The 16,987-nt window shown below is 34.1% G+C and overlaps 2 pseudogenes; both read left to right on the top strand.

The window, feature by feature from the left end:
• The window catches only part of LOC149152809 (putative glutamine amidotransferase GAT1_2.1), a 47,318-nt pseudogene extending 39,719 nt beyond the window's left edge, over nt 1-7,599 (top strand).
• Nucleotides 7,600-9,946: 2,347 nt separating this feature from the next.
• On the top strand, nt 9,947-11,971 carry LOC149152810 (putative glutamine amidotransferase GAT1_2.1; annotated as a pseudogene).
• Nucleotides 11,972-16,987: the final 5,016 nt, after the last annotated feature.

A 16,987-nucleotide genomic window follows, 5' to 3' on the forward strand; every position in this document is an offset into this window, starting at 1 on the left:
ACAACCACGTGTGAAAAGTCATCACAAATATGTCGTCTCATACCTGAATATCATAATCATAACCATCTGCATACTCAACCCAATTTTTCATGATATATATAACATCAAGATATTAATGTTATAACCCTAATCATCAATTTAACTAACATATAACAATAATCAATTAACATATAACATTCTCATCAACAACATATGACCTAATCATCAAGCTAACTATCATATAACAACAACAAGTTAACCTATAACATACTCATCAACAACATATAACATGATCATCAAGTTATCTAACATAAAACAAAAATAACAATGCATACAACCACAAGTTACTATCATTCATGACACATGTGCATGTGACTATACTAATCAACTATCATCTATCATGTATGTAACCATAACATCAAAAACATGTACATAAACCTAATGTATATAAACCTAATGCATATGACAATCCTTAACTTACATACCTGCATGCCAAACATACAATACCTGTATGACGATATGCTCTTGCCTCGAGGTCCAATGCTGCAACTTCACTTTAATGATCTGCATCTCCTGTTCTATCTCAGCCAACACATTAGCATCATAACAACCAATAGCACCATGATGACCTAAATTTTCATACAATGACTTCACAAGGCATTTTTTACCTACTATTCATGCATAACTATAACCAAGACTATACATGCATAACAACTACATATAGACATATAACACATGAGTGCAAAACCATATACACACCATTCTAGCTAGAGTCCAGTCATCAATGCATGACCATATCAACTACACAAACCATGACCTCATGCATGACAACAACAACCACCTCACATGAATTTTATAACATGTGAACACTGACATGCCTAACACTACATAATCAACCATACACACATGAAGACATACTCCATGACAACACCTTCAACCTTCACATGGTGACATCACTACAACCATGATCAACACCATGAAAATGCAACAAGCACATGGACTACATGCATAAGGAACACATATGCAACCAACATGAAAGCATGATCAACACATAGCCCAAGGAGAGCGCAACCACGTTCTGATACCACTCTGTAACACCCTCCTTTCACATCTACCCAAGCAACCGACCAGTCGAGGTAAACATGCGATGAGAGGCTACTATGATATGATTAAACCTCTTAGGTGACCTTAAGGAAATGGAATCGACAAAAACACAACACACAAACCTCCCTCAGGTGCTTAAGGACCCCCAAGAACTAATCCACCACTCCAGGTGCTCAACCTCTGAGTTAGCCTAACATTTAGATGAATTAAACCCAAATTCACTCCCATGACAAGGCATGCATGCATTTGTAACCCTATATTCACTCTCATAGGCTTGCCTACCAATGGCTAGAGGCTGAATTTGTCAGTGATATGCTAGTGACTCCAGGATTTGAGCCACTTTTTCAGGCCTAAAGCTCATGTCACTGCCCAAAATTGAACCATCTCTTCAAATCAATAAAATAACATGAAAATGATAGTACTGAAGCAAATTCTTGTTGAAGATCTTGAATGGACCCCTACTAGCCATGACATGATTTTTTTCAAAGACTTAGTAAATATGCAACCTACAGGTGTAAATAATAGATCTGAGCATAGGGGTCTCATACTTATCTCAGATTCGCCATGAAGCATTGTTTCCTTATCACTTTAACTACCATTCCATCCATTATGTCATAGATACATTGATCATCCAAGTACAAGTAAAAACATGATGAAATCCAGACATGGTTGTTGTCATAAAACATGTAATAAGCAGCATAATAGAGACAAAATACCAATGAACTCGACGCCATATAACCCTCATATAATCTAGTATAATGCTCATAGAAATACAAGGAGAAATAAGATTTCAGTAATGATGCAAAATCCAAAACTAGGATGGGACTTCCACATTCCACCCAACCGTAGAATGGTTGAGCCAAATCTATCTTCATTCATTCACCCATGTGCCATATTCCAAGCATGAATGTGGGATCTCATGGAACACATCAATAAAAACTCATCCAAGGATTCCAGAGGCCATCCACCTCAACCCATCAAGCTGTAATTCCACCTCACAGTCAGAGATCACAAATCCATCATCTCATCGATCTCTATCCCAGACTTCTAGGGCTCCAGAGTGTTTGTTCCAACCCAGCTCTCAGGACTAGTAACTCAACCCACAGCTATTGTCGTGATCTAGAGAATTTTTCCAACCGAGGCTCCAGGACTAGTAACTCAACCCACAACTGTTGTCGAGCTTCTAGAGAATTTTTCCAACCACGGCTTCCAAGACTAGTAACTTGACCCACCAATGGCTTCTAGAGCATTATTCGAGCCAAGGCTTCCAGGACTAATAACTCAACCCAAGTTGTTATAGGGCTTCCAGATTGTTTGTCCAACCAAGGCTATGGGACTAGTAACTCAACCCAAGCCGTTACAGGGCTTTCAGAGCGTTTTTCTAACCAAGGCTTCCAGGAACTAATAATTCAACCCAATCTAAGCAAACATGAGAACCACCAAAAAAACCAAGGAAATAAACCCACAATATCCATGGCTATCTAGGAAATGGCAAGGCTAGGCAAATCCACTGTCAATCTAAGTAATCCTCCATGCCAGTGACATATCATAACCAAGAAACCACATGCATGTGCCATGCATGCCAAAACTAGTTAGGAAAACATACATGCAACTCGAGACCTGCAAGAAAAATTGTTGTAGTTGCTGATCGTGATGCCCTCTTGCACTTTCCTGCTCTTCCTTTTCCTTCTTGCTCCAAAATATGAGTATGCCACACCCTCCAAGAGTGCTCCAAGAAAACTCTAAGTATTCAAGAGTATGAGAGAGAGAGAGAATAATGAGAGAGCTCCAAAACTGAGTTGATCAAGTCTTACCCACTGATCCTCAGAAGCCTTTCTATTAGTGAGGCCTCTATTTTCTTCATTTTCCATTATTTTTCTTCATTTTCCTCCTCATATGCAACCTGTGACCTTTCCCCTTCCTTTTCTCCTAATTTCTATTAATTTCATAAATAAAATGCCAATTAATGCCTCTTACCTTTCCAAAACCTTAGTCATTTCCTTAGCTATAATAAACTGAATCAACACCCACTACGATGTTTCTCCCATGATTCATCTTGGAATATGTGTCCCATCACCATGGCCTTATATATTTTTACATGGAATTTTCACCAGGGTTGTTACAAAGACTGTGCAGAGCACAACTCAAGCTTGACTATGAACTTTTCAACACAATCCTCACTGGGGAGAAAATTGCGCAATGGCCACTGAGGGTTAGGATTGCGAAGTTTAGGAAAGTAGTGGATGATGCGAGGTGAGGCCGTGAGAGGTTAGTTCTGCATAGCTTTCAGATGCAAGGGGGACTAGGTAGCAGAGAGGCCTGCAGGACAAATCTATACAGTTCCTGAGGGAAGCAAGCTTTGGCTAAAGGAAGGGCACTAGAGGAAGCCTCTATGTAGTTTTGGAAGCCAAGAGAGGATGGTCTCTCTAAGCACTGTAGGGTTCTAGTAGGAAAGGGAGAAGCTTGAGGATTGAAAGTTTGAAGTACGCAGTTTAAGGCAGAATGGGAGGCAGAACTGCACAATTTTGGCGGTCAAGGAAGGATGTTGGGCTTTGGGATTATGCAGAAACACAACCCTAGAGGACAACGACTATGCATTGTGCAGTTTTAGGCAGTAAGGTCACATCAATGAGGGTTGATATTGTGCAATGCGCAGCTCAGTCAGGGCTTGATAAGGCTAAGTTTTCAGGTCAGGAAGATTTTTTGAAAATGGCTAAGTGTGGGAAAGGGGTTGGACTTGTGATGAGCTTAACTTATTATCACATACTTAGCATACTTTGATGACATGGCAACATAGATCATTGGAATAAACAAATAAAGCATTCCCCTTTGTGTCACTGTCACATGACAAGATGTGACAAGTGTGACACTTAAGATAGACTTTAGGACGACCATGACGAAACTTATGTGACAACGTTGAAGATTTTGTGTATGAGTGAGATAGATGTTTACAAGGTTATGACAACTCGTTTACACAAGAACCAACCCTTGAAGCCACTAGAAAAGGCTTACAAACATTACATAGCAGTCAAACATGTCAAAATACGACAAGTAATCCAACAAGCAAAAGGAGTCAAATAACTTCATAAAAGTTCATGAAATGAGCTCTAGTGTTTGCAACAATCAAGGAAAAGACCAAAGAAGGTTCCGAAATTTGAGTGAGAAACAAAATTTTAGAGATTATTGCAGCAACTACAGCATGACCATTTATAAAAATAAAGAAAAATAATAAAAAATTAAAAAATAAAATAGACCTCATCATTAATAATAAATTTCAAATTCCAACCATCCTACACATATATGGAAAAATAAAAATCCACATAAACTCCAAATTATCTATATGTACAAAATATTCCTTATAATGATATATAATATATTAATATTCATATATATTATGAAAATTATCTGATATTTTTATAACTAATATACATTGGTTATAATTTTACTCATTTATATATATGATTAATTATATATATATATGATTTTACATATGTGTTATTATTAGGTATATTTATATTATTAGTGTATATATATATATATCTATATATCTATATATATATATATATGATTTTACATATATATTATTATTAGGTATATTATATATTAGTTTTGTTGATAAATGTGTTTATTTTAATCTTTTTATTTTATTTTAATTTAATTATTAGTAACTATTAAATAGATAGTAGATATTTAATTTGCATGAAATATGATGAAATATTCGTAATTCACTGATTAAGGGTTAAGATTTATTTCTAAATTAACTATGTTATTTTAGTTAATTATGTTGTAAGGCATTCCCCTCTTAAAAGAACTCCCTCAAGTGCTATGTGTACCCTCCTGTGCCCTTCGATCATTTGTTAGGTGATTAAAGAATTGTTTGGCATTGGATGATTCCCTTGGTAGTTAGGGTAACCACCTAACCTATTATGGTTTCTTTGTAAATATTTTACTTAAGCATACTTTGTCGCATGAAACACTTGGTACCTTATTCAAATTGTGCACTGTCGAAATTTAATTTTTTTCCTGCTCTGCATTTTATGTCAAGAAGTTAGGCATTCTATACCAAGAACCATATGACTTGGTTGGGCACGGAGGTTTGCTGTTGTTAGCTCGCCGAATATTTTGCTCGCCTTCTATTCAAACAAGTGATGGTTCCTATAATTCTTGAAGGGTTTGATGGCAAGTGTTTTAATAATTTACAGTAAATTGTGATTCCTTTCTTTCCAGTGAGTATTAGTTCGAGCCCCGAACCACATAAAATAATAAGGTTAATCTGAAAGCTATTCTTCGTAAACCTCAACAAAAGGGATGACCAGTCATGGATGGGGTGGTGATGAAATGAAAGGGACCCTATTTAGTTTCAATGGTGTTCTACTCAAGGTACAACAAGAAACTTACTATTTTTGGGAAAGATTCCTCCAAATATGGGTGTTGGTAGGGTTCTCTTGACTGATTTTAGTTCTATGTTTATCTTCTACAGGGATCAGTTAATAGGAAATCCTTTCTCCAAATCTGATGGCATAAAATTATTTTAATGTACGAATATAGGAATGCAAGGTCATGGCACCAGAAAATTTATTGTCCAGACAAAGAAGGTGAAGACGGGATGCCACGTAAAGGTGACGTATCAACTATTTAGATCTAGTGTTGCAAACAATGTTGGGGACGCCATGAAGTCAACATGAGGTGAGGTCGGTCCATCCATCTGGTTCTTTTCTTAAAAATTAGAAATTAATCTCTATGTACTGAGTAATTAGCATAATCAACCCTTAACAACCAATTACTTTATATATAAATTCATCCCATCAAACCATTCAAATCATAAAGTTTCTCTTCTTCTGATCATATTTCATTTAACAGAGAGCTGAAAAATATGAAATGGTGGATCACTCGCCCTATGAGATTATCTCTTCAATGCTTCTGAGGGTTCTCATAGTCTCCAGAAGAATAGTTCATAAAAACAAATCCATTGATTTGTAGATATGTTTGTCTACTACTCTATTCTTTCATTCATGCATAGTAATTGATGAATGTGGACCATGGGTTTATAAATCACAGTGATCTCCACCCTTAAATGATTATATTATGTAGATTTATGTAGATTTTCACAGTTAGTTATCCATATTGTAAAATAAAGTTTTACGATAATTTTTTCAAAAAATAATTTGTTAGTTCAAGTGGTTTCGAGTGAATTTATCTTTTATAAAAATTCATCTCACAAAAGTTGAAATGATTCTAATTAAGATGGAAGGTTTTTCATGCAAGAGAATATCACCTAGATATTATTGTAAAATATGGAACAGTTCTTGTTATTGTGCCCAGGGTGGCAGGAGTAAACCTACTACTAGACAACTTTTAGCCAGTTCATGGAGTGATTCTTAGTGAGGGAGAGGACATTGATCCATAATTATATGAAAACGACATGTCCTGTCTCTCTTCTCAAGAACTTGAATAAATTATGAGTTTGCACAACAGTGATATTGTCATTGACAGAGCCAAGGATTCCATAGAATTACAGCCTACACGTCGTTGTCTAGATAAGAATATACCATATATGGCTATATGCAGAGGATCTCAGGTTCTCAATGTGGCTTGTGGGGGAACCCTCTATTAGGTGAGATTCTAATTTGATTTTTTGTCTGAACATATGGTGTATTGTATTTGAAATTAGATCTTGTAATGCAAAGCAACAAGGATTTTTTTTTATAGGAGGTGGAGAGGGAGCTTTCTAAAAAAACAGGTGTCAAAGTTATGCATATGAACTATGGTAACTACGATGGGAATTGATACCTTGTCCAAGTGGTTAAAGATAATCCGCTTCACGCATGGTTTTAGGAATCATTAAAGGGGGACAACATGCAAGAAATTCTGGTTAACAACTATCATAATCAGGTAATATTTTTAGTAATAGTTGTTATTTAGTAATATTGGTAGACTAATTGGTTCTGCCAGGTGACAGGTTCAAAATGAAATGGGCAGAAGATGGAAGTTATTTTTAGAATTAAACTTCCTAATTACATTTACCAAACTCTCTCTATTCAATAAAATCCAATAAATAAGCTAGCCCTGAATTAATTTCAACATCAACAAGTTTATGTCAAGATTCACTTGATTGACACAGGTCTTCAATAAATTTGTAGTCCTCTTCAACTTGGCAAATGGTAACATGAAACATTATGTTGTCAACAATCCAATGCAGCCACAAGGATTTCAGTCAAGAAGAGAAGAAGGCAAAGTGGCAGTTGTAGATTCTTGGAATATTTTAGAATCTAAAAAAGTCAATTGTTGTATGTCCATCAAATCCCTTGCCATCCAGACAAATTGCAATTCAGATAAGTTCAGCAATGACAACATTGGGTAGGGAGATTTCTTGGTTAAAAGAAACACAGGAAGCTCCATATCTAGCGCTGAGAAATGTTTTTCTACGGTGAATGGTATTAATCACTATCAATGTGTGCATAGAGAGAGAAAAATATCCATACTCATTTCATAATTGTGATACTCTTTCAGGTTTAGTGTGGCTCAATAAGTTGAAATCTAAATCAAGGTTGCACGAGGTAACCACAAGAGAACTGCAGACAAGTAGAATGGAATTGAACAATTCTTCATCTTTTCAATATTTGTTCTTGTGCAGTGGTTCACAATATGGTCATCTATGTTATACTTTATTTGAAGGTGTTTGTTACTAGTTTTTGGTTGTAGAAGGTGAAATTGAGATCTTGACAACTTTGAGAAAACAAATCCATGAATTAAATCTAATTTGTTAATAAAGTAAGTTCATTAATGAATTAAGAATTCCTTTGTGACTATGGTTGTCAGATTCCAGTAAGTTTTAGTAGAATGATATGTTCATATTCACTGATTGGGTTGAAGCCTATGTCGGTCCACCAAAGTTGAAGAACAACGTGTTATTAGAATAAGTGCTTTAGAAGGTGTTGAAATGTAGTTCTCATGGTTGACAAGTTGTGAACTCAATATATAAAGAAGAGACAACAATTGGTAATGTTTCAAGAAGTTAGTCTAGAAAGGCATTGTTGAATCAAACATTGTAGATGGTGTGAGTGTGCAATGTTGTCTAAGGAGATGAAAATTGTTTTGAGTTCTTATATATTGACCCTTCATACTTCATTATTTTCCTAAACATGGAAGAGTGCACAAGGGTAGTTGGAATACCAAAGTGATTAACACAAGTCTTCAATAAATTTATAGTCCTCTTCAAAGATTGTCAAGAGATTCTCTTTAAAAACTCTATGCACTTTAATTGAGATGCAATATGTGGCTTTTCATTTCATTTCATGATTGGGAAGGACATCATGCTTGCCCACAATCAACTTGTAGGCTTTGAAGGAGTCGATTCCTGTTCCGTATTTTAGAGCTTGTTTCTGGATGAGTCATGCCGAAGACAGAGCTTCTTAGGTTTTCACATCAGATTCCTGCAAGGAAGCTTACAAAAGAGGAGATGCAAAACATTCTTGATGTTTGTTGGGAGCTGGATACTACAACAACCCCAATTGGACTTGTATTTGAAGGAACTACATAATTTGAAGAAAAAGCAACACAACATAAAGAAAATGTGGCACATGTTGCAGGAGTAACAACACATCATGGTGAACAAAAAATTGTAGTAACTGAAAGAAAGGTATTAGAAGTTGAAGTTAAAACAAAGTTATTTGAGGAAATCACTTCAAGGTAGTTGTGGTTAGATTTATTGGCATCAAAATATTAGTTTTTATAGGACCTACAAATTTTGTTTGCTAATTGTAATTTAATTCATCCATTACAGGTAAAATAGCATTGTCTAAGCCAGATGCCAATGGAATATGGTCATTCTAGTTAATGTTACCAAGTAACATAACGTCGAGCCAGTTCTTGGATTGAGATGTACAATAAAATTTAGCCTTTCTTTCATGAATGAAAACGAATCTTCAAAACACTACTTTGTTTCTTTGTTTCTTTGCAAATACTGACTTGTAATGAATGTACACTCTCTTGGTCTCTATAACTCTATTTTGTAAAATCATTTTGTAACGCAACTGCAATATTCTTTACAACATTTTGTCATCATGTTCATTTTATTTTTCTAGTTGTAAATTCAAATGTATTCCTTGGAAATCCAGTCAATTTCCCTTTCAGGTACTCCAATTATTATTCCACCCAAGTAATGGAAAAGCTATTCTTATTTCTAATGTATGTCATGCACTCTTCCTATTTGCTAAAATTTCATAAATGTGTAGTGTTTATAATCTATCTGGCCTGCTTATGCATCTTGGATATTCAATGTTCATTGAAATAAAAAAAAATTCTATTTATTGTATTTAGTTGTAGTTGGTTATTCCAAGATTTGTAGTGTTCAATTTTTGTTGGATCACTAGGATTCTGGCAGTTTGGTGGTTTTGATAAAATTGTGGTGGTTGTCATTAGGTCTTCATTGTTTATATATATGTTGTCATTTTAATTCACTCTTGGTGTTGTGCTATAGGCATCCATTCTTTCTTGGATTGAATGTCAGGAAAGTGACTTTCGCCTTCCCGTTTGGTTTCAAGTGTTGTCTAATTCGTAGTTCCCAGTTAATGAAGAGAAGCCTACTTTTTTTAGAAAAACCCTAACAAGGTTAGAGTAGTTTATTATTATGTGCTTTGTAGTTTAATGGTGACGTGTCAACCATTTAGATATGGTGTTTGAGATAATGTCGGGGATACCATAAAGTCAACACAGGGTGAGGCTGGTCCATCCATCTGGGTATTTTCTTAAAAATTGGAAATTAAACTGTGTGTTGAGTAATTCATCCCATCAAACCATTGAAATCATACAGTTTCTCTTCTTCTGATCATATTTCATTGAACAGAGAGCTAAAAAAGTTGAAATGGTGGATCACTCGCCCTCTAAGATTATCTCTTTCATGCTTCCCAGGGTTCTCATAGTCTCTAGAAAAAATAGTTCGTAAAAACAAATTCGTTGATTTTGTAGATATGTTTTTCTACTACTCTGTTCTTTCATTCATGCATAGTAATTGATGAATCTAGGCCATACTTTTATAAATCACAATGATTTTTTCTCTTAAATTATTATCTTATGTAGATTTATGTAGGTTTTCATAATTATTCATATTGTAAAATAATTTTTTAAGATAAATTTTTGAAAAAAAAGTGTGTTAATTTCGAGTGAATTTATCTTTTTACAAAAGTTATTCTCATGATTCTAATTAAGATGGAAGGTTTTGCATGCAAGAGAATATCACCTAGATCTGATTGTAAAATATGGAATAGTTCTTGTTATTGTGCCTAGAGCGGCAGGAGTGAACCTGCTGCTGAACAACTTTGAGCCAATTAATGGAGTGCTTCTTTGTGAGGGAGAGGAAATTGATCCATAATTATATGAAACGACATGTTCCCTCTCTCTTCTCAAGAACTTGAAGAAATTAGGAGTTTTCACAATAGTGATACTTCCAATGATAGAGCCAAGGATTCCATAGAATTACAGCTTGCACGTTGTTTTCTAGAGAAGAATATACCATATATGGGTACATGCATAGGATCTCAGGTTCTCAATGTCGTTTGTGGGGGAACCCTGTATCATGTGAGAGTCTTATTTGAATTTTTGTCTGAACATATGGTGTACTGTATTTGAAATTAGATCTAGTAATGCAAAGGAGCAGGGATTTTTTTCTACAGGAGGTGGAGAGGGAGCTTGCTAAAAAAACAGGTGTCAAAGTTTTGCATATGAACTATGGTAACTATGATCAATATTGACACCTTGTCCAAGTGGTTAAATATACTCCACTTAATGCATGGTTTCAGGAATCATTAAAGGGGGAAAACATGCAAGAAATTATGGTTAACAATCATCATCATCATGTAATATTTTTAGTAATAGTTATTATTTAGTAATAGTGGTAGACCAGTTGGTTCTGCTAAGTCACAAGTTTCAAACTAAAATGGTTAGAAGAAGGAAATTATTGGTAGAAGACATAAGTTATTTTTAGAATTAAACTTCCTAATTACAGTTACCAAACTCTATCTATTCAATAAAATCCAATAAATAAGCTAGCCCCAACTTAATTTCAGCATAGACAACTTTTTGTCAGGATTCCCCTGGCATGAGATCTAGTATATTACGGATTGAAATGATGACCGTTAATTAATTGGATTGTAGGGTGTAAAGACGTTGGCAGAAATATTTATACCCATGGCGTATGCTCCAGATGGTTTGATCAAATTCTCTTTTCTTAGAAGGAGTTGTAATAATTTTCCAGACTTACCAAGTGGTAACATGAAACATTATGTTGTCAAACTCAGCAAGTGGTAACATGAAACATTATGTTTTCAACTATCCAATGCAGCCAGATGGAGTTCAGTCGAGTAGAGAAGAATGCAGAGTGGCAGTTGTAGATTCTTCGAATATTTTAGAATCTAAAAATGTCAATTGTTGTATGTCCATCAAATCCCTTGCCATCCTGATCACTTACAATTCATATAAGTTCAACAATGACAACACTCGGTAGGGAGATTGCTTGGTTAAAAGAAACAGATGAAGCTCCATATGTAGCGCTAAGAAATGTTTTGCGACAGTAAAAAATATTAATCACTATCAATGTGTGCATAGAGAGAAAAATATCCATACTCATTTCATAATTGTGATACTCTTTCACGGTTAGTGTGGCTCAATAAGTTGAAATATAAATCAAGGTTGCACGAGGTAACAACAAGAGAACTGTAAACAAGTAGAATGGAATTGAACAATTATTCATCTTTTCAATATTTCTTTTTTGTGCAGTGGTTCACAATATGGTCATCTATGTTATACTTTATTTGAAGGTGTTTGTTACTGGTTTGTGGTTGTAGAAGGTGAAATTGAGATCTTTGACAACTTTGAGAAAATAGCTCCATAAATTAATGCTAATTTGTTATTAAAGTGAGTGCTTTAATAAGTTAAGAACTCCTTTGTGACTATGGTTGTCAGATTCCAATAAGTTTTAGTAGAATGAAATGTTCATATTCACTAATTGGGTTGAAGCCTATGTTGGTCCACAAAAGTTGAATAACAACATGTTATTAGAATAGGTGCTTGAGAAGGTGTTGAAATGTAGTTCTCATGCCTGACAAGTTGTGAACTCAATACTATAAAGAAGAGACATCAATTGGTAATCTTTCAACAAGTTAGTCTAGACATGCATGGTTGAATCAAGCATTGCAGATGGTGTAAGTGCGCAGTGTTGACTAAGGAAATGAAAATTGTTCTACATTATTATATATTGACTCTTCACACTTCATTGTTTTCCCAAACATGGAAGAGTGCGCAATGGTAGTTGGAATACGAGAGTGATTACCATGGGTCTTCAATAAATTTGTAGTCCTCTTCAACTCAGTGAGTGGTAACATGAAACATTATGTTGTCAACAATCCAATGCATTCAGATGGAGTTCAGTCGAGCAAAGAAGAAGATAGAGTGGCAGTTGTAGATTCTTGGAATATTTTACAATCTAAAAAAGTCAGTTATTGTATGTCCATCAAATCCCTTGCCATCTTGATAACTTGCAATTCACATAAGTTCAGCAATGACAACATTGGGTAGGGAGATTTCTTGGTTAAAAGAAATAGAGGAAGCTCCATATCTAGCGTTGAGGAATTTTTTGCTATGGTGAACAATATTAATCACTATCAATGTTTTCATAGAGAGATAAAGATATCCATACTCATTTCATAATTGTGATACTCTTTCATCGTTATTGTGGCTCAATAAGTTGAAATATAAATCAATGTTGCACGAGGTAACCACAAGAGAACTGCAGACAAGTATAATGGAATTGAACAATTATTCATTTTCTCAATATTTGTTTTTGTTCAGTGGTTCCCAATATGGTCTTCTATGTTATACTTTATTTGAAGGTGTCTATTACTGGTCTGTGGTTGTAGAAGGTGAAATTGAGATCTTTGACAAATTTGACAAAATAGCTCCATAAATTAATGCTAATTTGTTATTAAAGTGATTGCCTTAATAGGTTAAGAACTCCTTTGTGACTACGATTGTCAGATTCTAGTAAGCTTACAAAGGAGGAGATGCAAAACATTCCTGATGTTTGTTGGGAGCTCAATACTGCAATAACCCCAATTGGTCTTGTATTTAAAGGAACAAGAGAATCTGAAGAAATGCTAGAGGAATAACAAAAAATGCAGACACAACAACACATCATGGTGAACAAAAAATTGCAGTAACCAAAAGAAGGATAACAAAAGTTGAAGTTAAAAATGAAGTATTTGAGGAAATTACTTCAAGGTAGCTATAGTTGAATTTATTGGCATCAAAGTCTCAATTTTTGGAGGATCTACAAATTTTGTTTACTAATTGAGATTGAATTCTTTCATTACAGGTAAAATTGCACCATCTAAGCCATATGCCAATGAAATATGGTCATTCCAGTTAATGTTACCAAGTAACATACTATCGAGCTAGTCCTTGGATTGAGATGTACAATACAGTTTAGCCTTTCCTTTAAGAATGAAACCAAGCCTTCAAAATAATACTTTGTTTATTTGCAAATACTTCCCTCCATTTAGTTGTTTTTGGGTCATTGGGAGATAACTGAACTATATCCTAACCGAGCAGTTTGTGTACTGCATTATCTTTCCCACTTAGGGTGGGCTTGACATAGGCAACAAGTGATTCCCAATTTTTCAAACAGAGTGGAAATAAGAAATTTCACTCGCTAATGATGATCTTTGAATGATGGTTTAATTTCTAAATTTTGGTTGGCACTGTACAAACAAGTAACTCTTTGGAACTTTGGTAGGGTGGGATGTGATCTGGCATTTATTTTTAAATATTGGGCATATTGGGCTGCCTCTATCAGCACATAATTCACACTGGTTACTGTACCTTACTCTCATTTTGATCTCTGTAGAATCTAGTGTAGATGCAACGATTTTGTTCGAATGCCACATTAAAATCGGGACGTATATACCCTCTAAGTGCTGATAATTGACCTAGGTTATGTAAGTGTTTTCTCATTATCTTCTACTTTTGAAAGGCATTTTGTTTACTCATTTTTATCTTCAATAATTCCTTATATGTCACAATGCTTCTCGAATTTATGCCTTACGACGTTTCCTTGGCAACATCTGGTGCAATTGCTAGTTTATCTCAAATTAATTAATTAAATAAAATGCGATGTCAAGACATGTAATATTGGGCATTTGGTATTGATAAGCCATGATATTGGCTTATGGTTAAAAATTTCCATTATAAAATGAGAGATAATCTCATGATTAAGAATATTGTCATATTATCTATCTATCTATCTATATATATATATATATATATATATATATATATATATATATATATATATTCTTTTTATAATTAATAATAATAATTTAATTAACCTTTATGATTTTTTTTAGCTAGTCATGTGAGATGTAGATACTTATCATGGATTCATGTTTATGAGTGTTTGCTAGTAATTTAATTTATATACATATTTAGATAACAAAATTAAACTAGAAATAAATAATATTAAAATAATTTTTAATTGATGCATCTAGAGGGACTCTCTAATTTAATATGGTAGAGATGTTGTCATGTACTATAATATCATGTAAACATTTTAAATCAACCAAAGTAAAATAAAAAATAAAAATAAGTTATTATTTCTATTAATTTTTATAAAGTATGACTCGTGATTTTTGAGCTAGAGGTTTATGAGAACCCATAATATTGCCCCATGGTATGCATGTGAAATATAGCCTATAAAAAGGATATTAAACCATCCTAGATTTACCAAGCCTAGAAAAACATTAAATCTCTTGTAATGCAATTTTCATGAAATCCAAAAATAAAATGAATCTAAACTAATTATATAACTATTATTAATGCAGTTGTCTATAATGCGACTTTTTGGAAGCTTTTCCGGTGGGTTTTTCTTGTCAAAATCCGGCAGCAATCTATTGGAATGGCAAGTTTGATAGCGAGTTTCTGCACAATCAAAGCGTCCCAGGGGTTTTTCAGGGTGTTGAATCCAAATATGCAGTTAAAAAACCATTTTAACTGCAACAAATCAACATTTAACCTCAATTTCTTCCGACGAATTCCGTCACCAGAATCTCCAAAAAATCGCATTATAGACAACTCCATTATTAATATATATATATATATATATATATATATATATATATATTCTTTATTCTATTTTCACAACAACATCTATTAAATAAAAGATAATTTTCTTCTAAATAGTAAACCTATTGAGTACGTCAAATGCTATTGCCGACTAATAAATACATACTACATATTTGGTATATTTTATTTGCACTATCAACACTATTAAATAGAAAACAACAAAATATAACTTTCATACAAATAACAAACATCCTTTATATTTATACTACTGTATTTCCATTATTAAACCAGAAAACCGTAATAGAAATACCCGACGTATTGCAGACATTTTCACAACCTATAGTCTCACGTTGAAATCATTGTTGAAAAAATTCCAATAGCCAATAGCCAAATAAATACCATAGTCAAACCATGATATATAGTCCAAACTTTGGAGCCTCGGCAATGCCCTTGGACATACAATGCAGTCTCCATCGTGGCAACAACTCAATACGCTGCCATTTAAATTATGATTGTCAAGGATGGCATTGAGAAAAGCAACGTCATAATTCGCCCATGGAAACAGACCAGCGTTGCCAACCAAGATTCCCGGAGGAAAAGCCACCGATTTGGGAAAAAGCAGGAGAATTTCGTTCATGTGAACTGTCATGAAGTGTGCAAAATCGTACAATTGACGTGTCATGGGCTGTAAAAAATCGTCATTATTGAGAGACTGCAATCTAGAGCAAGACTGGAAATTATTGTCATAGCTCTGGCGTTTGATAAAAAAGTTTACGTACATCTTCCAAAGTTGCACATTTCCAAAGTAAGTTTGTCAGACTGCTTCCCATAAATGCATAGATTTCAAGCGGGTAGTCTAACGGAAAGTTCTGAGTTGCCCGGAAACTTATGGAAATTTTAATTATATTTAGAGAAAATCTCGCGCGGATTTTTGTAAATCCAAGTTATAGTTGTTAAACCTTTAAAATTTTAAGTGTCTTACACATTTTTGATACTGCTGAATCTATTTCCACCATCAAAAACACGATTCAAATACTGCCTCTACAAATTTTTTGAAATTTTTTTGTGCGAATTCCCGACTGTCTAAACAATTCCTCCCCTGGTCAGACAGCTCCAATTTCAAATCGTATTTTCCTTATGTGTGTGGAGATCATCTTGCTTTCTATCAGCACTATTAAATTCCTGCATTCATGCAGGAACACATAGAATACGTATGGGGTTTACGCTGCACTCCATATGTCCGCAGTTTCATACAATCCACCATGTTTATATAATGCAGTGATGTGATCAGTTGGATTAGCTTTACTCTCAAAAGGCCAACGAAAATTATTCTCCTAATCATCAAGGTTTTATTTTAGCTGCTATTATTATTTCACTCATTATTTTGATTACTTATGGTTAATTATAAATATTATTTGTTTTCATGTTTTAAATGTGTAACGCTCTCTTCTCTAAATATTATTTATTTCCATGTTTTAAATATCTAATGGTCTTTTCTAAATGTTATTTATTTTCCTATTTTACATGTTTAATGCTCTCCTCTATATGGTCAGCTCTAATATTTTAATGCAAGTCACTCTTCAAATTAGCAACCTCCTCCATGAAGCCATCATTTGGAATCTTAGCAAATTGTTTGAAAATCTTTAATACTTTGGAGAAAAATGTCTTACAAAAGACTACTAAAGTTAAACAACCATTAAATAATCGAAGAAAACTCTTAAGATATTATACATACACTATGTATTAAAATTCAAAAAAATACTACAAATCTGGGGTAAACATTCAAAAAAAA

Source organism: Pinus tabuliformis, chromosome 9 (assembly GCF_031772625.1).
Source record: "Pinus tabuliformis cultivar Carrire ecotype Pingquan chromosome 9, CPIR1, whole genome shotgun sequence".
In the NCBI taxonomy this organism is placed as follows: domain Eukaryota; kingdom Viridiplantae; phylum Streptophyta; class Pinopsida; order Pinales; family Pinaceae; genus Pinus; species Pinus tabuliformis.